This window comes from Lissotriton vulgaris, chromosome 2_1 (genome assembly GCF_964263255.1).
Source record: "Lissotriton vulgaris chromosome 2_1, aLisVul1.2, whole genome shotgun sequence".
NCBI classification, from domain to species: Eukaryota; Metazoa; Chordata; class Amphibia; order Caudata; family Salamandridae; genus Lissotriton; species Lissotriton vulgaris.
This window is the reverse complement of record NC_141687.1, coordinates 1,055,630,148-1,055,652,808: the sequence shown is the minus strand read 5'-3', so window position 1 is coordinate 1,055,652,808 and position 22,661 is coordinate 1,055,630,148. Positions and strand designations below refer to the sequence as shown.

General features: G+C 43.1%; 1 long non-coding RNA gene across 4 annotated transcripts in view; it reads right to left on the bottom strand.

Moving 5' to 3' along the window:
* The window catches only part of LOC147731584 (uncharacterized), a 793,594-nt gene that overhangs the window by 592,230 nt on the left and 178,703 nt on the right, over nucleotides 1-22,661 (bottom strand). The window lies entirely within an intron of this gene.

The window sequence follows — 22,661 nt, the reverse complement described above, 5'->3', positions numbered from 1 at the left end:
AAGAGGTAGGAGAGGTGCACAAAGAGGCAAGCGAGTTACAGAAAGAGTCAGGAGGGGTGCAGAGAGAAGGAAGAGAAGTATAGAAAGAGGAGAAAGAATTGCTGAAAGAAGCAACAGAGGTGTAGAAAGAAGCAAGAGAAGTTCAGAAAGAGGTAAGTGAGGTACAGAAAGAAGCAAGAGCAGTGCAGAAAGAACCAACAGAGGTGCAAAAAGAGGCAAGTGGTGCAGAAAGAGATAGGAGAGGAACACAAAGAGGTAAGAGAGGTACAGCAGGAGGCAGGAGGGATGCAGAATGAAGGAAGAGAAGAGTAAAAGGAGCAACAGAGGTGTGAAAAGAAGCACGAGAAGTGTAGAAAGGGGCAAGTGAGGTACAGAAAGAGGCAAGAGGTGCAGAAAATGATGAGAGAACAGCAGAGGCAAGAGGGATGCAAAAAGGGAAAAAGGGGTTCAGAAAGAACCAAGAGAGGTGCATAATGAGCAAGAGAAGTGCAGAAAGAAGCAAGAAAGGTGCAGAAGGAGGCAAGAGAGGTGCAGAAAGAACCAAGAGATGTGCAGAAAAAGGAAGAAGGATGCAGAAAGAGGCAAGTGAAGTACAGAAAGAGGCAAGTGAGGTACAAAAGAAGGAAAGAGAACTATGGAAAGAGGCAAGAAAGTTGCAGAAACTGGTAAAGGGATGCAGAAAGGGGGAACAGGTATGCAGACAAAGGCAAAAGAGGTTCAGAAAGAGGGAAGATGGGTACAGAAAGTCGCAAGAGGGATGCAAAATGTACAACAGAGGTGCAAAAAGAAGCAAGAGCAGTGCAGAATGAACCAACAGAGGTGCAGAAAGAGGCAGGAGGGGTACAGAAAGAAGCAAGAAAAGTGCAGAAATAAGCAAAAGAGGTGCAGAAAGAGGAAATAGAACTGCAGAAAAAGGCAAGAGATGCAGAAAGAGTTAGGAGAGGTGCACAAAGAGACAAAAGGGGTACAGAAATAGGCAAGAGGGTGTAGAAAGAAGCAAGAGAAGTACAGAAAGAAACAAAAGAGGTGCCGAAAGAGGCAAGAGAAGTGCTTAAACAAGCTAGAACGGTATAGAAAGAGGGAACAGGGGTACAGAAAGAGGTAAGAGGGATAGACACATTTGCAAGAGAGGTACAGAAAGAAGCAAGAGCAGTGCAGAAAGAAGCAGGAGAAGTGCAAAAAGAAGCAAGCGTGGTGGAGCAATAGGGATGAGGTGTGCAAAAAGAGGCCTGAGGGATGCATACATTTGCAAAAGAGGTGCAGAAAGAAGCAAGAGCAGTACAGAAAGAAATAACAGAGTTGCAAAAAGAGGCAACAGGGTGCATAAATAGGTAAGAGAGGTACAAAAAGAGGCAAGAGGGGTGCAGAAAGAGGCAAGAGGGGTGCAGAAAGAAGGAAGAGCAGTGCAGAAAGAAGCAACAGAGGTGCTGTAAGAGGTACGAAGGATGCCGAAAGTCACAAAGAACCAATAGAGATGCGGAAAGAGGTGAGAGGGGTACAGAAAGAGGCAAGAGAAGTGCAGAAAGAAGCAACAGAGGTACAGAAAGAGGCAAGAGAGGTGCAGAAACAGGCAGGAAAGGTGCAGAAAGAGGGAACAGGGTACAAAATGAGGCAAGAGAGGTGCAGAAAGAGGGGAGAGGGGTGCAGAAAGATGCAAGAGGGGTGTGGAAACAAGCAAGAGAAGTGCAGAAAGCAAGAGATGTACAGAAAGGCAAGAGAATTGCAGAAAGAAGCAAGAGAGGTGCAGAATGAGGCAAGAGAGGTGTAGAAAGAGGAAGAAGGGTGTAGAAAGGAGGAAGAGAAGTGAAGAAAGAGGCTAGTGGGGGGCAGAAGGAGGCAAGAGAACTGCAGAAAGAGGCAAGAGAGTTGCAGAAACAGGCAAAAGGGGTGCAGAAAGAGGGAGCAGGTGTGCAGACAGAGCCAAGAGAGTGCCGAAAGAGACAAGAGAAGTGCAGAAAGAAGCAACACGGGTGCAGAATGAGGCAAGAGAGGCGAACAAACAGACAAGAAAGGTACAGAAAGAGGGAACAGGGGTGCAGAAAGAGGTAAGAGGGATAGAGAAATTTGCACAAGAGGTACAGAAAGAAGCAAGAGCAGTGCAGAAATAAGCAAGAGAAGTGCAGAAAGAAGCAAGAGAGGTGGAGAAATAGGGAAGAGGGGTGCAGAAAGAAACATGAGGGATGGAAAAAGAGGTAATAAAGAATCAAGAGCAGTGCAGAAAGAAGCAACAGAGGTGCAAAAAGAGGCAAGAGGGGTACAGAAATAGGTAAGAGAGGTTCACCAAGAGGCTAGAGGGGTCCAGAAAGAGGCAAGAGGGGTGCAGAAAGAAGGAAGAGACATACAGAAAGAAGCAACAGAGGTGCTGAAAGAGGCACGAAGGGTGTAGAAAGAAGCAACAGAGGTACATAAAGAGGCAAGAGAGGTGCAGAAACAGGCAGGAAATATGTAGAAAGAGGGAACAGGGGTGTAAAAGAAAGCAAAAGGTGCAGAAAGAGGCAAGAGAAGTGCAGAAAAAGGCAAGAGAAGTGCAGGAAGATAAAATAGGGGTACAAAACGAGGCAAGAGGGGTGCAGAAACAAGCAAGCGAGGTGCAGAAAGATGCAAAAGAGGTGCAGAAACAAGCAAGAGAGGTGCAGAATCAAGCAAGAGAAGTACAGAAAGAGGCACGAGAATTGCTGAAAGTAAAAAGAGGTGAAGAACGAGGCAAGAGAGAAAGAAACAGGCAGGAAATGTGCAGAAAGAGGGAACAGGGTGTAGAAAGAGGCAAGAGGGATACAGAAATTTACAAAAGAGGTGCAGAAAGAAGCAAGAGCAGTACACAAAGAACCAATAGAGATGCGGAAAGAGGTGAGAGGGGTACAGAAAGAGGCAAGAGAAGTGCAGAAAGAAGCAAAAGAGGTGCAGAAAGAGGCAAGAGAACTGCAGTAAAAGGCAAGAGAGGTGCAGAAAGAGGAAGGAGAGGTGCGCAAAGGGGTAAAGAAAGAGGCAAGAGGGGTGAAGGAGGAAGCAAGAAAAGTACAGAAAGAAGCAAGAGAGGTGCTGAAAGAGGCAAGAAAGGTGCTGAAAGAGGCAAGAAGTGCAGAAAGAAGCAACAGAGGTGCAGAAAGAGGCAAAAGAGGTACAGAAACAGGCAGAAAAAGTGCAGAAAGAGGGAACAGGGTTAAAGAAAGAGGCAAGAGGGATACAGAAATTTGCAAAAGAGGTGCCGAAAGAAGCAAGGGGCACAGGGTCAAGGTTGATTTGCATGTGGCTATGTCTGAACAGGGGTGGTGTGGAGTGCAAAAAAACTATGGATTTAGGCCCAGATCTCTGTACTGGGGTGAATGTATGACATTGTTCTGCATTCTGTCCATCAACTGTTGGTTTTGCATTTGTCACCCTGAGTGGGAAGGGAATGCTCAGACGTGAGTCTCGTGCTAGTCTCCACACCACTGGAGTCAAGCTATCCTGGCTGAAGACGGTTGATAGCCAGAAACCGGTCCTAGGATGCTTGATTCCGTTCAAGGGAAGACATGGCTTGGCAGTTCGGGCTGGATTGTTCCCATGAGGCACAGGGTCAAGGCTGATTTGCATATGGCTATGTCTGAACTGGGGTGGTGTGGAGTGCAAAAAAACGATGGATTCAGGCCCAGATCTCTGTACTGGGTGAATGTATGACATTATTCTGCATTCTGTCCATCAACTGTTGGTTTTGCAGAAAGAAGCAAGAGCACTGCAGAAAGAACTAACAGAGGTGCAAAAAGAGGCAAGAAGGGTACAGAAAGTGGCAAGAGAAGTCCAGAAAGAAGCAAGAGCAGTGCAGAAAAACATCAGAGGTGCAGAAAGAGGCAAGAGGGGTTTTAAAGGAGGAAGGAGAGGTGCACAAAGAGGCAGGAGGGGTAGAGATCGAGGTAAGAGGGGTACAGAAGTAAGCAAGGGAAGTACAGAAAGAAGCAAGAGAGGTGCTGCATGGAACAAGAAGAAGTGTGCAGACAGAGGGAAGAAGGGTTGCACAAAGAGGCAAGAGTGGTACAGAAAGAATCAAGTGAGGTACAGAAATAGGCAATAGAGGTGCAGAAAGAGTCGAGCGAGGTGCAGTAAGTAGAAGAGAGTTGCCAAAAGAGGCAAGAGAAGTGCTGAAAATGAAAGAAATGTGCAGAAAGAAGCAACAGAAATGCATAAAGAGGCAAGAGAGGCACAGAAGGAAGCTTGCACACCATTAGTACCAATTTAACACCCACATTTAGCAATAAGTTCTAGGTTTCCAAAGGGCATCGCACCACGCTGTAACACTGTCGCTGCATGTTTGGTAACATTTGAGCTAGAAACAAGTCTTTTTTTGTTCAAATCTGCATTTTAGGGAACAGATGATTGGTTATGTGGCTAATGCGGAAAATGTATATTTGTGCGAAAAGTCAGTGCAGCCAAACAGTCGTATAGTTCCAGTTGCCCTGCTCATACCTCTGACTAGGTCCACAAGTGCTCCTCAGTGATTCCTTCTTTTTTGTCTCACTGAGGTCATAGTTGAGCTTCTATGGAAACGAGGAAGAATGAAGCTGAGGTTACCACTCCACAACAAAGACTGTCATACCACATAATGACTCTCCTTAACACATAATCCCACTCTACATAATTCCTACACACTAAATAGCACATACTTTCTATCCATGTACTTTCACTTCACAACTTACCATATAATTCCACTACACAAAAAGTATATCCACTCCCAAAAACATTAGTATAAAACCTTTACATTTACAGCGTCAACAGCTCTAACTCTCGCAAATGCAAAACCTAATGCATTGCAAACACTTCTTTAACTAGAAGACGCGTTTGCAAAGTGGTGGAGGAAGGGGGCGTGGCTACCAAAGACATTTTAGCAATCCCACTGTGTGGGACTTACTGGAGGTAACAGGAGAGGTAGTTGACCCTCAAGGACAACCTTGGGTCAACTACCCCTCCTATTACCTCCAGAAAGGCCCACACAGCAGGATTGCTAAGTTCTCATAGCAGGCTACGCCCCCTTTGCTCACCACTCTGCAAACCCGCTCCCTGGCATGCTCTTAGATGGGGATTGAAGTCCCCTTCGCTTCTAGGGGTCCTTTAGGGACCAACTACCCTACTTCTTACCTCCAGTAAGCCCCACACAGTGGGATTGCTGAGAGGTGGACACAGGCCACACCCCAATTCTCCACCACTCTGAAAACGCACCTCTTGGCACATTCTAAGTTGGGGTATAGCCCCCTTCATTCCTGAGGGTCCTTGGGGGCCAATTACCCACCAGGTACCTCCAGTAAGCGCCACACACCTGGATTGCTGAGTGTGGTCTTATGCTACGCGCCCTTTTTACACCACTCTGCAAACGCGGCTCCCGGTGCTCTGCTGCTTGGGGATGAAGTCCACTTGTGTCCTGAGGTTCTCAAGACATAAGAGGACCTCATCACCCCACCAGCAGTGCGCCAGGAGGTACATTTGCAGAGTGGTGTAAAAAGGGGCATGGCCTTGGGCCACATCTCTGTAATCTAGCTGTGTGGCACTTAATGGCAGTACCTGATGGGCTAGTTGGTCCCCAGGGACCATCAGTATTCAAGGGGACTTAATTCCCCAACTTAGAACACTCCAGGGGGGTGTTTGCAGAGTGGTGCAGGGAGGGGGCCGGACCTCCCGCGAGATGCCGGCTTTAAAAAAATATATAATTGGTATTTTAGGGGCCCTGACCCCATTTTAAAAAAAAACGTGAAGGGGATTGCGTGGCCCAACTCTCGAGACCAATTTCGGCCTCGAGGCCCTAATCCCCTGGGCCCTGGCCTCCTTTTTAAAATGTATTTATTGGGAAGGGCGGTTGCATGGCCCTCCTTTCCTAGGCGACTATTGGCCCTGGGGACACCATTCCCCGGGGCCGACCTGCCATTAAAATGTGTTTTATTAAATGGGAGTAGGGCCGATTGGCCCCCCTCCTGGGTCACTTCTGACCCCAGGGACCCCATCCCCTCGGGGTTGTACTCAAGTTAGGGACTGTGGGGGGAGCCCCAATACCCCCATAGTCCATGCCGGCTACCCACCTGCGGAGGGAGCCGGCATTGCTTTTGGGCAAGGGCAGCTGCTGACATGCAGCTCCCTTGCCGAAAAGCAATTCTGTTTTGCTTTTTGGTAGCAAGAGTAAAGCAGATTTTGCTCCCGCCCTGCCAAACAAACTGCAATGTTCCAGGCTTGGGCACATTGTAGGAGCCGGCCCTGGGGGGTGGCGGTTCCCAGGGCCATAAAGGGCTCCAGAAGGGGGTTGTGTGACCCCCCTCCAACATGTAATTCAGTTCAGCCGTTCGGGCTGTAGCAGTATCTAAAGTTTACTATGGAAATTATCATGGAGAAAACATGTTTTGTAACCCCCTTTTTTCTCAGCCCTCACTTTTACAAATCACCCCTACACTTTAAAGACTGGAGCTGACCTGAGTGAACAATTAGTTTTGAAAATTTTGTGACGATTCGTCAAACGCCGCCAAAGATATCGGCAAAAGAAAAAATGCTTGTCCTATGGAATCTAGATCCTAACTATAACTACCCACTGGCGACTGCCAGTAGGTAACATATATATATATATATATATATATATATATATATATATATATATATATATATATATATATATATATATATATATTCACTGAAAAAAACCATAGGTTATAGACCATATATAGTTAGGGATTCGCATTTACAAAACCTTAATTTACTCGCACAAAACCATAGAAATTCGCATATATAGTTAGTTGCAATAACTATATATCGCGCACCCGCAATCCACTGCTGATGATGTCACATATTACATCATTCATGACATGGTCAGTGACATCACTGATGACATCACTGATGACATCATCCAGTGATTGTATGTTTCTGTAAAGTTAAAATATGTCTTACATATTGAAGAATGAGTGGATGTATAAGTGTCTGGATGAAGGATTTAGTAGGTGCATGACTGACTGTATGAGAGGGTGGTTAAATGTGTCTCACTGAGTGCATGGGTTAGTGACTAAACTGTCTTAATTTGTGCATCATTATGTCTGTTGTTCTGTAAACTGCTGCATGTGTTAATCAGTAGCTATATGAGTAACTATATGGGTTATTGATTGGTTGCCCAAGTATTTGTATGGGAGACTGAGTATGTGTGTGGGTGGCTGGGAGGTGTATGACTCTGTGCATAGATGTGTGAGCAGTTGATTCACTAGATGTATGGGTTCAAACGTGCATGTGGAAACAGCTGTATGGGCAGTTGACTGTGTGCATGAGTGTATTGGTGAGTGAATGGATATCTCAGTGCTACATGTCAAAGTAAGTACATATGTAAAACACAGTACATGTGAGAGTTGACATATATAAATAACTGTGCATAAGAGCCAGTGAATGTGAGAGTGGCTGTATGAATCATTGTGAACTTGTATCAGGGATTGTATAAGAGAGTAAATATGTGTTAGAATATGTTTGAATTAGTAAGGTGTGTATAACTGTCTAGTTAAGGAAATGGAGGAGTGATTGATTCTTTTCATGACTGACTAGATGTTTGAGTAACTCCATGGATGAGTGACAATCTGTGAGTGTCTGTTTACACTGATTGTATCTAAGGTTATATTAGAGTCTGAAGAGGTTCATCGTATTATCACATGAATGATATTATCAGTGATGTGATCAGTAATGTCAAATGAGATGTCATCAGTGATGTCATCAGTGATGTCATTTGAGATGTCATCAGTGATGTCACTGACCATGTCATGAATGATGTAATATGTGACATCATCAGCAGTAGATTGCGGGTGCGCGATATATAGTTATTGCAACTAACTATATATGCGAATTTCTATGGTTTTGTGCGAGTATATTAAGGTTTTGTAAATGCGAATCCCTAACTATATATGGTCTATAACCTATGTTTTTTTCAGTGAATTTCAATGTTTTTTTAATAGCAAATATCAAAAGCTGTAAAATGTCAAGTACGTGGTAGGTAAAAACATTTTCGTATTTATGCACGCTGATGTGCTTTGAACGCTGCCCCCCCTCCTCTTTTCTTTTAGGAGTATTCTCTCGTTGCAGATAGTGAAGGGTAGGTAACGTAAGCCTTTGCCCCCGTTGTAACCCGTCGTGCCTGCTTCCCTCTACATTTGATTGATTGTTATCCAAGCATTTACTGTTTTAGAATTGGGTGCTCTCATGCTGACGCCAGCTTCAATCTGAAACATCCAGAAACACTGTAGACTACCAATTCGATCAGTTCCGGTGGAGCCCCAAAGTGACCCGGTAGAGAAGAACTTGCCCTCTTTGACTGATTGTTCTTGTTGCCTGTCCCTTCTCTTGTCATTTAACAGAACTTTTTGGACTGCTGGAAGGGGTTGTATTCCGACCGCTGGTTGGTGGAGACATTTTGACTATATTTTGGACCTGCGTTGTCGCGTAATGCGTCATATGATGCGCCGCGTTAGCGCACCCGGAAGTGCTCCGGTGCGCAAGGCGCAGCTTCCCGGAAACGATCCAGAGCGCGGCGCGCAGTGCGTAACGTAAGCATAACAGGTCATGTGCCTTGTTAATAAAACTTTTCATTGGTTCATTTTACTTTTGTTATTCTAATGATGAAAGGCTTGGTCATATGACATAAAAATAACGCTTTTCATTGCTTTCAAACCTTTTTTTTTCCCAATGATGAAAGCCCCACCTTTTTTTTCTCACTCTGACTTGTAAAGCAAAGGACCCAGATGCATTTACAGTTTATCACTAACAATGTTCCAGGCTAATGTATTTTCCCAGGAAATTTACAACTGTCCTGCAAGTAAAATATTCCTTTTTTTGAGAAAAAGGGCGTTTCTTCGTCCCATGAGGGAGCCGTTGAGCAAAAGAGGTTCGGCCTGCTGTCTTAGTCGCTGATAGGCATGAATATCAGATTCTTATCGATCACTTTATGTTGCAGGAGTAGAAAGCACAACAGCCCTTGACCATTTTTCTTTACTGCGTTCCTGCGTATCATACCTTTTAACAGTCATGTAATTGGACTGCTTTATTTCACTTGCCTTTTACTGATTCGAAAACAGTGGCTATTATTCAAAACTTTACCAATGTAGGTACTACTACCATGTTTTTTTTTAAAAACCTTTATTGTGAAAATGTCAGTATACAAATACGGGCCTATAACCACGTGGGCCGGCCACGGAGCAAACTGGAATCGTATATGATGAGGGCACATTTACACTGTAGAAGAACGTAACGGGCGACCCATTAGATTGCAAGAACTAAGGTGTCTAACATTTACGGAATCGGTGGACGTACATTTTATAATTAAAGTACGACAGGGCCAGTTACAATAAAATTATCTAGATATACATTTGCGGGCAAGTACCATGGGTGACGTTAATTCGAACTTTCAATAGTACAGTAATCAATAACACATCAGAACTTAATATCAATAGGGATGTCAAAATGTTCAATCAATTCTCGTCCCTGCCCGCCATGTGCTTCAAAACTGCATACTTATCTCGTGATATCAAGGTTGGGCAACCAGTACACAACAAGGAGTTACGAGTCCCATTTATACCGGCGCCATTTTGGGCGCGGCCGGGCAGGTCCAGGATATAGTCAAAATGTCTCCACCAACCAGCGGTCGGACCAGAACCATTTTCGGCAGTCCAAAAATGTTCTGTTAAATGACAACAGAAGAAATAGGCAACAAGAACAATCAGTCAAAAGAGGGGACGCTTTCGTGAATGGGGCCCATGCCCTAGCAGGCAAGCGTTCGAGTTCCAAGGTGTCCCAAAGCCATTTTAGTGGACCAGGCCCAAATCCAAAGAGCTGGCCGCCATTTTGAGAGTCTTGTTGCAGCCGGCTATCGCTGCACCACAAGAATAGCCGCAATTCAGCTAGATGGCGGGTGAGCCACTGTACCGCAAAAGCAGGCGGAACTCAGCTGAAAGGCGAGTGAAACGCTAAGAGGCACCCCACTACAGATGAGGTGCCTCCACCTGGGGAAGAGGGAGAGGCCCGTTTGCGCTGCCTCCCCCCCCCGGGCACCCCACGCCGTCTTTCGGCGCAGCATTGTATGATGGCCACACCAGTGAAACTTGCTGGACACCACCTCGGTGCCATCCGGATCTCAGCGCGTTCGAGTCACTGTACCGCAAGTGCGGGAGAAACTCAGCTGGACACGCCGTCTTTCGGCGCAGCATTGTAGGATGGCAACCAACAGTGCGGCAACTTGCTGGACACCACCTCGGTGCCATCCGGATCTCATCGCGTTGTGCTGCCTTCGGCGTACTGTAGCAGCAAGAGTGACCGCAACTCAGCTGGACACGCCCTCTTTCGGCGCAGCATTGTAGGATGGCCATACCAGTGCGGCAACTTGCTGGACACCACCTCGGTGCCATCCGGATCTCGGCGCGTTCGAGTCACTGTACAGCAAGAGCGGGAGAAACTCAGCTGGACACGCTGTCTTTCGGCGCAGCATTGTAGGATGGCCACACCAGTGCGGCAACTTGCTGGACACCACCTCGGTGCCATCCGGATCTCCGCGCGTTGTGCTGCCTTCGGCCTACTGTAGCAGCAAGTGCGGGCGCAACTCAGCTGGACGGCGTGTGAAACGCTAAGGGGCGCCGCACCGCAGATGAGGTGCCTCCACCTGGGGAGGCGGAAGAAGGCCGTTCACGCCACCTCCCCCCGGGCACCCCACGCCGTCTTTCGGCGCAGCATTGTAGGATGGCCACAACAGTGCAACTTGCTGGACACCACCTCGGTGCCATCCGGATCTCGGCGCGTTGTGCTGACTTCGGCCTATTCGCACATCGGTCCGCTACTGACGCCGCCTCATGGGCCAACGGGTTTTGTACGCTTTTTATAACCCAAAGCCGCATAACAGGTCATGTGACTTGTTTATAAAACTTTTCATTGGTTCATTTTACTTTTGGTTTCCTAATGATGGAAGGCTTGATCATATGACCTAAAAATAACACTTTTCTTTGGATTAAAACATTTCTTTTTCCCAAACGATGATAGACCCACCTTTTTTTTTTCTCACTCGGCAATCAAAAAAAGTTCCGTTAGATGACAACAGAGGGGACAGGCAACAAGAACCATCACTCAAAAAAGGGGAGGGCAAGTTCTTCCCTACCGGGTCACGTTGGGGCTCCACCGGAACTCATCGAATTGATAGTCTACAGTGTTTCTGGATGTTTCAGACTGAAGCTGGCATCAGCATGAGAGCAACACCATCTCGTAGCTCCGTCGTGGCCATTCCACAAGCAATCATGGCAGCCGCTCCCCACCGGAAGCCTGCGGGAGTCGGGGGCCCCCAAGACTTTTGTAGAATCTTCAAGGCTGAGGGGACACTTTCGAGAATGGAGCCCAAGCCCTAGCAGACAAGCGTCCGAGTTCCAAGGTGTCCCAGGGCCATTTTAGTGGACCAGGCCCAAATCCGAAGTGCCAGCTGCCATTTTAAGAGTCCTGTGGCTGCCGCCTATCGCTGCACCGCAAGAGTGGGCGCAACTCACCTACATGGTGAGCGAGACGCTGTAGCCGCAAGAGCGGGCGGTAAACAGCTGAATGGCGGATGAGGCACAGTGTAGCAAAAGCGGGCGGAATGGCAACTGAAACGGTAAAGGGGCGCCCCGCTACAGCAGACGAGCCTCCACCTGGGGAGGCCCGTTCACGCCGCCTCCCCCCCCCTCGAGGCGCCCCACGCCGTTTTTTGGAGCAGCATTGTAGGATACCAAAACCAGCGCGGCAACTTACTGGACATCACCTGGGTGCCGTCCAACTCTCAGCGCGTTCTGTTGCCTTGGGACTATTCGCACAACAGACCGCTACTGACAAGGCACAGTGCAGCAAAAGCGGGCGGAAAACCACTGAATGGCAAGTAAAACGCTAAAGAGGCTCCCCACTACAACAGACGAGCCTCCACCTGGGGAGGCCCGTTCACGCCGCCTCCCAACCCCCCCCCCCCCCCCCCCCCCGGGGCGCCCCATGCCGTTTTTCGGAGCAGCATTGTAGGATACCAAAACCAGTGTGGCACCAAGGTGACATCACCTGGGTGCCGTCCAGAACTCAGCACGTTGTGCTGCCTTGGGACTATTCGCACAACAGACCGCCACTGACCATTGTTGCTTCTGTTTTAATAAAAAATTTTTAACGTGTTTACTGTTTTGTTGCGATGTATATATTTATAACTTATTAAAGTATTATAATCCTACTACTTTGATGGAGTGCTATATATTTTTAATGTGACACATAATTGTGAAGACTTTGATGTACAAAAAGGCCTCCCTGGAATCTTCCGCTTCAGGCTCGGTCCCACACACCCTCACAGTGAGAATCACCTCCCCAATCACAATACAGGATGGTTATCAGATAGTAGGAACGCGTGTGGTGTGACGGATCTCATCGGGTGGGGACCTTGATCTACTGTAACTCCTTTGAAGAGGGGTGCTTCTTTACAGTTGAGGCCATAAACTACATCCGCAGGGCTACGTGATAGGCTGGGACCGGCCTGGACAATCAGACACAAAGGAAGAGGAATGTCGAGGGTGCGGTAGTGAATAGGGTGAAAGGGTGGTGTCGGGCGGGCACAGGGTGTGATTCTCAGAGAAGAGCAGCGCAGATGGGGGGAGGTTTATGGCCCATGCATAAGACAGAGAGCGGGGGTGACCAGTGCGTGGGGGAGATGCTTGCGAGGGTGGGGAGCCATGCTGAGGATCGGCGGCGTGCAGAGAGTGGGTCTGGTCAAGGCATCTAAAATGGCTGCCGTGCACGACGAAAGTGTGGCATTGGAAAAAAAGCAAGATGGCGCAGACAATGTTTATCAATACGAATTAATTTATAACAATTATTTTTAACAATATATTTACTCGCAGTGTCAAAATGGCGGTCAACACTTCCTGATTTCCTTCAAATCGAACGTTAACAGACGGCACGATCGGCAGCGTGCAGAGAGTGGATCTGGTCAAGGCATCTAAAATAGCTGCTGTGCACGACAAAAGTGTGGCATTGGAAAAAAAGCAAGAAGGCGCAGACAATGTTTATCAATACGGATTAATTTAAAACAATTATTTTTAACAATATATTTACTCGCAGTGTCAAAATGGCGGTCAACACTTTCTGATTTCCTTCGAATCAAACGTTAACAGAAGTCACGCAGCAAAAAAAATAAAAAACGCTCACGCGCAGCCGCTGGAAGACAAGTATCAACATATATGAGCCTCCTCAGCCACCCTCAGAAAACATAAGGGGTCAGGATACGTCTCCCGTACCCCCTTATACCCATTTCTCACATTGTTTTTCCTCCATCTTGTAATTTAATTAAATCGAAACACAAAATGGCGAATTCCCGTTTCGCGTCCCGGTTCACTACCCGGTTGCGAACTGGAAAGCGCTTCTACCGCAAAAAATCTATATTTTTTTATTTGCCCCATGGGACCCTTTAATAACCCCAACATCATTCCTAGGGGGTCAAGAAGGGTCTACCTTGCCCCCTTTCATTAAATTCCCCCTTCGTTTTTCTCCTCCTCTTGTCTCTCGATCCTACCGAGAGACAAGATGGCGGCCGCTCCGGACTGTTTAAAATGTTGACAGACACCGGAGAGCCAATCAGCTTCGCTTCGCAAAGCTCCGTCACGCGAAAAGTACACGAACTGGTGCGCTATCCGGGACGCTGTCACAGATATAGCTGCTTTTTTGAACGTTAATTTCTCAAAATCCACTGGAGCACATATATTGGGACCCAGCAAAGGCACATCGGGCTAACAGTCCCTACAATTTTGGCAAGTTTCATGCAAATCCATTCAGCCGTTCGAGCTAAAAGTGAGGCCAAACGCCCTATGGAAAACTCAATGTTAAAAACGCGTTTTGGGACCCCCCTTTTTTCTCGGCCCCCCCTTGACGGAACCACCCCAAATTTTCAGGTGCTGCTCAGAAACAAAATGTGCCATTTTCCTGAAAATTTCAGCCGATTCTGCCCACAAACGCCAAAGTTATTAGACATAGAATTTTCAAAAGTTCCATAGAGAAAAAATCCTAACTATATATATATTCAATGAAAAAACCATAGGTTATAGACTATATATAGTTAGGGATTAGCATTTAAAAAACCTTATTTTATTTGCACAAAACCATTGAAATTCCATATATAGTTAGTTGCACTAACTATATATCGCGCACCCGCAATCCACTGCTGATCATGTCACATATTACATCATTCATGACATGGTCAGTGACATCACTGATGACATCACTGATGACATCTCAAATGACATCACTGATGACAACTCAAATGACATCACTGATGACATCTCAAATGACATCACTGATGACATCACTGATGACAACTCAAATGACATCACTGATGACATCTCATTTGACATCACTGATCACATCACTCATGTGATAATACAATGAACCTCTTCAGACTCTAATATAACCTTACATACACTCAGTATAAACAGACACTCACAGACTGTCACTCATCCATGGAGTTACTCACACACCTAGTCAGTCATGCAAAGAATCAATCACACCTCCATTTCCTCAACTATACAGTTATACACACCTTACTTATTCAAACATATACTAACACATATTTACTCTCTTATACAATCCCTGATACAAGTTCACAATGATCCATACAGCCACTTACACATTCACTGGCTCTTATGCACAGTTATTTATATATGTCAACTCTTACATGTAAAGTGTTTTACATATGTACTTACTTTAACATGTAGCACTGAGATATCCATTCACTCACCAATACACTCATGCACACAGTCAACCGCTCATACAGCTGTTTCCACATGCACTTTTGAACCCATACATCTAGTGAATCAACTGCTCACACATCAATGCACAGAGTCATACACCTCCCAGCCACCCACACACACACTCAGCCTCCCATACAAATACTTGGGCAACCAATCAATAACCCATATAGTTACTCATATAGCTACTGATCAACACATGCAACAGTTTACAGAACAACAGACATAATGATGCACAAATTAAGACAGTTTAGTCACTAACCCATGCACTCAGTGAGACACATTTAATCACTCACTCATACAGTCAGTCATGCACCTACTAAATCCTTCATCCAGACACTTATACATCCACTCATTCTTCAATATGTAAGACATATTTTAACTATACAGAAACATACAGTCACTGGATGTTGTCATCAGTGATGTCATCAGTGATGTCATTTGAGATGTCATCAGTGATGTCATCAGTGATGTCACTGACCATGTCATGAATGATGTAATATGTGACATGATCAGCAGTGGATTGCGGGTGCGCGATATATAGTTAGTGCAACTAACTATATATGGAATTTCAATGGTTTTGTGCAAATAAAATAAGGTTTTTTAAATGCTAATCCCTAACTATATATAGTCTATAACCTATGGTTTTTTCATTGAATTTCAATGGTTTTTTAAAAGCTAATATCTGTAGCTGTACAATGTATTGTTCTTTAAATTTTGAAATATATTTTTCATGTTCTTTAGACAATTTTTTTAAAACATTTTTTTTTGTTCCGCTCCCAGTCCGCGAACCGGTCTGCTTCCTGTTAGCTCAATTTAAAGCCGCGGCTTAGTACGCGAACCGGTCTACGTTCCTTTAGCGTAACTGTTACGTTTGCATGACGTTTTGCGTTATCGCGTAATACGTCGTTGGACGCGCCAAATTAGCGGACCCGGAAGTGGACCGGAAAGCGGAGGAAAGCGCGAAACGTAAACACAGCAGGTCATGTGACTCGAAAATAACACTTTTCATTGGTTCATTTCACTTTTGGTTTCCTAATGATGTAATACTTGGTCATGTCATATAAAATTAACACTTTTCATTGGTTTAGAATTTTTCCTTCTCCCAAATGATGAAAACCCCTCCTTCTTTCCTCACTCTGACTTTCATCTTGGTGAGAGAAAGAACTTTTTTGATTCATCAGCAATGGCTTCAATGGTTGCTTCTGCCAGTGTGCCCCCACCACCTCCTCCACCTCCTCATGGGAAGAAAAGACTACCTGCTTCACTAATTATAGAAGAGGAGGAAAATCAAGAAGAGGAAGAACAGCAAGAAAATGACGAGTTTTTGCCAGAGGAGCCCAGAAGATATAATAGGAAAGAAAATTATATCTGGCAATTTTTTAAATTTCCTGCTGACCAAAAGAAAGTAAATGCCAGATACGTCTTTTGTCGCATTTGCGACGAACGACTTTCAAGGGGCACAGACAAAAAGTACAGTTTTGGCAATCATACAATGCACAGGCACATGAGGCACCCTAACAATTACAGCAATGCACAACTTCGCGACCAACAACAAAATCCGCCAGAAATGGCAAGAAGATCTGTTGTTCAGGAGGTATCGGGACCGGAGGCGAGGGAGCTGATCCCGAACATCCAAATCAACATGGGAGAAGTGAAGCAAGTCTGTGTGCGGTGCAACCAGACACTTTGCTACCGCGAAAGTAGCATTACCCTGATAATGAGAGCCATCACCAATCATGTGTGCCCAAAACGCCCCAAAAAGTAAATTCTTTTTTTTTTGTTGCTCCTGTTGAGCCGTCTTCGATGAATCATTTTTGTTTCCCCCCTCCCCCCCAAAAATAAAAAAAAATACAAAATGTTCAGAAAAAAACAAAAAAATATAAAAAATGTTCAGAAAACTAATAAAAAAAATTTAAAACAACAAAAACAAAAAAAAACAGTTCTTTTCAGAACTACCTCCCCATTATTAAAAAAATTGGTAGAATTCTTTGAACTCTGCCAAGCTCTATTTCTATTAGTTCGCTACTAGTTCGCACTCCGGTACGCGTACTTTGAGCGTACCAAAAATTTTTTTTTTAAAAAAGGAACAGTAAGTATAAGGAAAGGAAACAGACATTTTTGTTACAAAAAAAGACAGATATAGGGAGTAAAGAAAAGATACTGTTACCCGCAATTCACTTCTGATCATGTCATATATTACATAATTTTTTACATGGTCAGTGAGATCATCAGCAGTGGATTGCGAGTAACAGTTTTTTCTGTTTACTTCCTATAGTTGTCTTTCTTGTAACATAAATGTCTTTTCCTATCCTTATACTTACTGTTCTTGTTTTTAAAATTTTTGGAGATCATTCATAAACAGTAACATTAATAGAGACAGAATTAGTGAATAATAATGAAGAAGTATGAGAAGAGAGGGACTGAGAAAAATACTGGAAGGAATAGAAAAATTAAGTAATAGAGAAAGGAAGGAGAGAAGTAGCAAACACAGGAAAGTAAAGATTAAAGAAATGAAGCAGTAGAACTAATAGATGTTAAATGTGATAGATTAAATGATTGAGTGAGGGTGACGATAAGATGTGTCCTCTCTAAAAGTTTGTTTAAGGTGAACCGTACTCTGGGTTGCATATCAAATTTATGCTTGTTGAAGAATACAGACGAGATAATAGATGTGAAGACCTACCATTGCAGTAAAACATGCCCATTTATTACATCAATCATAACATAGTCAGTGACATCATCAGCAGTGGAATGTAGGTTAAAAAAGTAGAAAACATTTACCTTATAATTCATGTTAACTTTTCAAGCAAATTTTTCATACATTCAATCTGTAAAAGAGAGAACAAACATTTCCAAAAATATTAAAACATGTATTTAAAAATTAGAAAAAAGAAGGGAAAAGGTTCAAGAAGAAACAGTTTTTAAACAACTTTGACATTTACAGAAACCTCTACTTCCCTACTACCCCTACACAATCCTAAAGATATTTATTTTAAAAAAACAGTATCTTCATGCTGATGAAATGAGGCCTATTTTGAAACATGATGCTTCTTTTGCATTGCTTATGTCTCACAATAGTGATGCAATAACAGCGCAAAAAAGATGTAAAGCCATCATAAAATTGTGTCAAACATTTTAAATGATTGTTTTAGGATGCAAATAAGATGTGTGCTTTCAAGAGCTTTCTTTGAGGTGAGGCCTATTTCTTTTTTTTAAAAAAAAACAATACCTAGAAGTACAGCACTGTAAGCATTAAAATTGACACTTACAGAAGACTCTGCTTCTCCATATCTACCTCACATTTCTAAATATATATCATAATTTCAAAAAGCATAACATTAATTATACATGTTAAATGGTTTATTTTTGCTGTTCTCAGAATGTATCAAATTTCACTTAAATCAGTGACTTGAAGGTATTCATCATGTAACAGCGGGAAAAAAAAACACAATCAAAATGACTGTGTTTAAAAAACCCATACAACCTTCGAAATCTGATTTCAAAACTCCTTAAAATTAACTTACTTTCAATGACGTCGAACGATCTCCTATGAACAGCATCCACTCTGTTGTGCTACAAATATTTTCAGCCCGCCACTTTCTGAAAGAAAACCTCCATCGATACGTAAAATATGTTACATAGAAAAAAAGACTTCTCTCATTATATCACATGTTTCCACTAGGCCAAATCATGTTGCCGCGATTCGCAAGTCTTGTTATTCTTCCAATCAAATCCCGACATTTTCTATTTTCGCAACTTTCAAAAATAAAATATTTGAGATTATTTTCACAATCCTGGACTACTAATAACTTACTCTTCTTTGTCACTCATGTTCTCCTTTTCCTATGACACTGATACTGCTTACTATGAAGCAGACTTACTTGCATTAGGTTTATATAGTTGGATTTTTAATCTAGACAGCATTGCAGACTTACATTCCCTCTACTTAAAATTTTGGTTTTAAAAACACCAGGTAAGAATTTTTAAGGTCAAACGGCAATTTTTTTTTGAACGTTACAACGGAATCATTACAGAATGACCAGCCGTTTCCAGACTTTAAGTAAGCTGTATAATGTCCTGATGTTGTTGATGGACCATCGTGATAGATAATTGCTACAGTAACAAAAGTCCTCCCTGATATTGACAGCTGAGAAGCCACAACATTTTTTATTAAAGTTGACAATTTTGATCCATCAGGCCTACAACGTTGGATCATTAAAATGACATACTGGCCATATCTACGTATAAATAATGTTGACATCATATCACATTTACATTGGCTACACTCCATGTTGTGATCCGCTGCATTCACTAGCTTATTAAAGGAGACTGATTTACTGTCTGGCAAAGTTAAATATATAAATCTTTCTGAGTCTACACTAGTAGTACTTGATACCATACAGTTCTCGCAGTCATGCTGCCATTGATAAGAAAGCCCAAACAGGTGATCTACATCTACACCCTCAACTTGCAATATATCAAGCATATACATTAAAAACTCCTGACAATCTTGCTGATTATTTTCAGAGAAGTCTGTTTGACCTGAACATTCATCTAACAGATAACGAACTTCAGACACACTTTCTACTTTTGTTCGATCAGTGCTACATTTCTCGAAAACAGAATTCAACAAACAGCATAAAATTTGTTCAGAATTCAACAGAATCTGTTCTTTTAAACTCTCTAGTGAAAAGAGAACATTAACCACTACATTTGCATAGCAGTTGACACCAGAACTGTTTTCAAATTGAAAACCGACAACATCTACAACAGAATCCACTTTCTTTCTGCTAACAATTTTCGGTTCATTGACTTTTAGTCTTTTTGCAACAACCTCCCTACTATTACTGCTATTTCTACGTTTGCGGCCTACCACACGTTTCTCAAACAAAGGATATTGAGGCAAATGTGGCGCATACTCTCTTCTTAACCTATTGTATTCCTTAACACAATCTAGATCTGCACAAATGTTTGTGACATCACAGTCAATCAAGTACAATCCCGATAAAGTTCTAACTCGTGACAATGCCACATATGCCATACCCTCCTTGAACACAGAACTGCCAATATTCACCAATGCACAGTCTACACTTAAACCTTGCGATTTATGGATTGTCACCGCATATGCCAAGCAAACAGGAAACTGTTTACGGCGAACATATAAATCTTTAACAAGCAAAAACCTAGCAGAACAACGACCAATTTGCTGTACTTCCTCAATGCCATCAAATTTAATTTTTAAAAATTCTATTCCATCTCTATTTCTGTATTTCTCAAAATCAACAACATTACCCATTGATCCATTTACTAGACCTCTTTCTACATGTAAATTCCTTCTCAAAATGATTCGGCAATTTAAACACACATTCAAAGTCTTTTCAAAACCCGCTGTTTTAGATATAGTCTTCTCTAATGAATCCAATTTTGATTTCAAATTGTCTGACAAAATAATTGTTGATCCCATATGCTCTAATTTGTCGATAGCTTCAAGTTTCACAATCTCTTGCTTTTCTAAATTCAACATTTTGTTGTTGAAGATGGCACATTCTGCAAGAGTTGGCATGAGACATATCCCGGATTTCTTCTCAGTAATTTTCTGAAAAATATTCTCAGGCACAATCTCTTGTTTGGGATATAAATTTGACAGTAATCGTGCATTTAAAGCTTCTTTCCCATGCTCGGTCACTTTTCCAATTCTAATATCTTGTAGAATATTCTTGTAATCTTCATCCTTTGCCTGACGCATATTTTGATGCAGTTCTGCATAATTGAAGTTTAACCATATATTGACGTTGCCAATGCTCCCTAGGCACTTCCTGGTATCTTCATGCGTGAGTATTTTGAACACAGGTTGACCTTTTACTGGTGTCAGCTGCAGAAGATCTCCGAAAACAATGATGTGTTTCCCACCAAATAACACATCATATTCAGTTTTAAGTACTTCTTGCATTCTCAAATGCACAAAGGCAAGCATGACATTGGAAACCATGCTTACTTCGTCAATGATAAGTAGTTTCATTTTCCTCAAGACTCTTGAAACTTCACAGCAAGCATCTCCAGATAACTTGTTGTATTGTAATTTGTTGTCATGCTCCACCGGCAGCATCAGTAGACGATGCAAAGTAATACCTTTAATGTTATGTGCTGCCAGTCCAGTAGGAGCGGTGACAACACAAGACAGCGATGACTCAGTCCTTTCCTGCAAATAACAAGAGATTGCTTTAATGAGGAAACTTTTTCCAGTTCCCGCTTCTCCACTCACGTACAGTCGGACAGGCTTCAACGATGTACATGAGCACTTGTTCTTCTCATGACTTAATCCGTGCTCAATTTCCGTGGTAACTTCATCATATATTTTCCTCTGCTCAACGTTGAGTTGTTTTTCCAAGTCTTCTAAGTTAACTGAATCCTCCTGAGCATGTGCCATGGCTCTTTCCACTTCATTCATAGCAGTGGCAGCTTCATTTTCGATAATAGGTCCTCCAAGTGGATCTTGACTCAATGAAACAGAACTCTGACTGTCCTGAGAACTGTCTCTGGCAATCTCGGCTGCAATCGTTGCTTCCTGCTCAATTTCCAAAGTTAGCATTTCTTGATATTTAGAAAAAGCAGGACATTCTATGGACTCCTTGGCTGCATTGAAAGAGTCTTCGTAACAGAGGAAATCTCCAAGCAGTTCCTCTTCTGCACGCCAAGGCTTGAAAAGTTGCAAAAGTGCTAAATAAAAAAACTCCTTTTTTTCTGGAGATTCACCACTCAATTTTCGATGGTTTACTAATTGGCATTTTCTTTGCTTGACCAGGCATCCCTCACTTCCAATTACAGCATACACTCCTTTCTCAATATCTTCTTTGATGTTCCTCTTGAATATATAATTTTGGAGAACCTCATATAGACAAACATTCTCAAGGTGACTGCTTCGATTTGGATAATATGTATCCAACATGTTGGTCTTCAAAATGTCGGTACTGTTTGGTTCCTTTTCTGCCAAATACTCAATTTCCCGGACAGGTTTTAGAACTCGATTTCGCGTTGCAGCAAGACCAAGACTCGCCCAAACGAGACTCCTGGATTTGGCATAGAGACTTGCTGAAGACAACCGGTCAGAACATTCGTAAGCTCCGATTTCTCGATGCGACAACATCTTCAGACTGAAACTGTACAACTTCTTGCTGAGGCTCTTTTCATGAGAAATGTCCTCCCACATATCCTTCAGTTCGGTCTTTTCTTTTTTGGTGATGTAAGATGTCACATACCGAGCCACAGCCATACAGTTGTCAGCCACAAACTGTATATCCATGTTAGCATTCCACATGGACAAAATCACTGGGTTGTAGTCATTGATGTACTTGGACTCTTCGTTCCTTTTCAAATTGTATGTATTCTTGGGTGATTTCCTCGTCACATTATGTCGCAGCGAAGACATCAAACTGTTCACTCTTCCTTTAGAAATCACCGGTCGTGGAAAGTTGAAACGACATTTGGTGTAGAACTTGTCCTTGTTTCTGAATTTACGACGACAGTACTTTCCACAACGATGGCTTTGGAAACGTAGAACTTGTTCTCTTAGACTTTTCTTCTCCGTTGCGTTTGGAACAGCACACGTAGAATACTGTTCGATGAAATTCATCACTAAGTCATCCGGATCTGTTCCAAATTTAGGTGCATCCTTGATCCACAACAACATATGTATATGAGGGGCACCTCTTGCTTGGTACTCCTTTCTCCAAAAGAAATCCAACACCTGTCCAAGAGGTGGATTCTTTTTATTTGTGATGAAAGACATCATAGCTTCAAATCTATGATTGAAGTACCTGCATACATTGACTGGATCCAAAGAGCACAGTTCTCCGGGTGTCTTGAATTCGATGTTTTCAATGTTACCATTTGCCTCTCGTAAAAATT